Here is a 666-nt window from a genome sequence, read left to right on the forward strand (position 1 = left end):
GGGTAGAGAGAATAGTGCAACAAGGAATGAATGGAAACCCAAAATCTCTGTAAATGTTTATGAAAATTAATAAAATATAGAAAAAAAAAGAAAAACTGAGGAATTTACATACATAATTAAAAGGACAATATCAAGATTTATTTTAAAATGTGAGTGATAGGATAACACTCGTTCGTACAAGGAAGGTCTGTTAATACAACTATTAAAACTATTATTTAAATAGTTGCACCAACAACTAAGCCAAAGAAGAAGAAATTGGGGATTTCTATTAACTCCTGCAGTCCAAAATTGATCAAACATACATCAAGATGCATCAAGAATTGCTGATGACTGGAAGAAAAAGTTGGAAACAATAAGGAAGCAAGTGCACTGAGAAAGTATGGAATTAGTGACAAATGAGGATGTGACAAATTTTATACATTCAATGATTTACACGTAGCAAATACCTTTTTTTAAGAAACACAAAGTTGTGCTACTGAACCAAAGGTCAGGCCTCTGTAGTGGTTCAAATCCACCAGTGGCTCCACATACAAGATGGACAATATTTTGAGGAATTTACAGTCTCAGAAACCCAATGGAGGATCTGACTTCATGGCAATACATTTTTTTAAAATTTATTTATTTTTCATTTCAATTAACATCTGCAGAGATTTTGGAATTCCATTC

Source organism: Elephantulus edwardii, unplaced genomic scaffold (genome assembly GCF_000299155.1).
Source record: "Elephantulus edwardii isolate Elephantulus edwardi_28Jun2011 unplaced genomic scaffold, EleEdw1.0 scaffold00021, whole genome shotgun sequence".
Taxonomy (NCBI): Eukaryota; Metazoa; Chordata; class Mammalia; order Macroscelidea; family Macroscelididae; genus Elephantulus; species Elephantulus edwardii.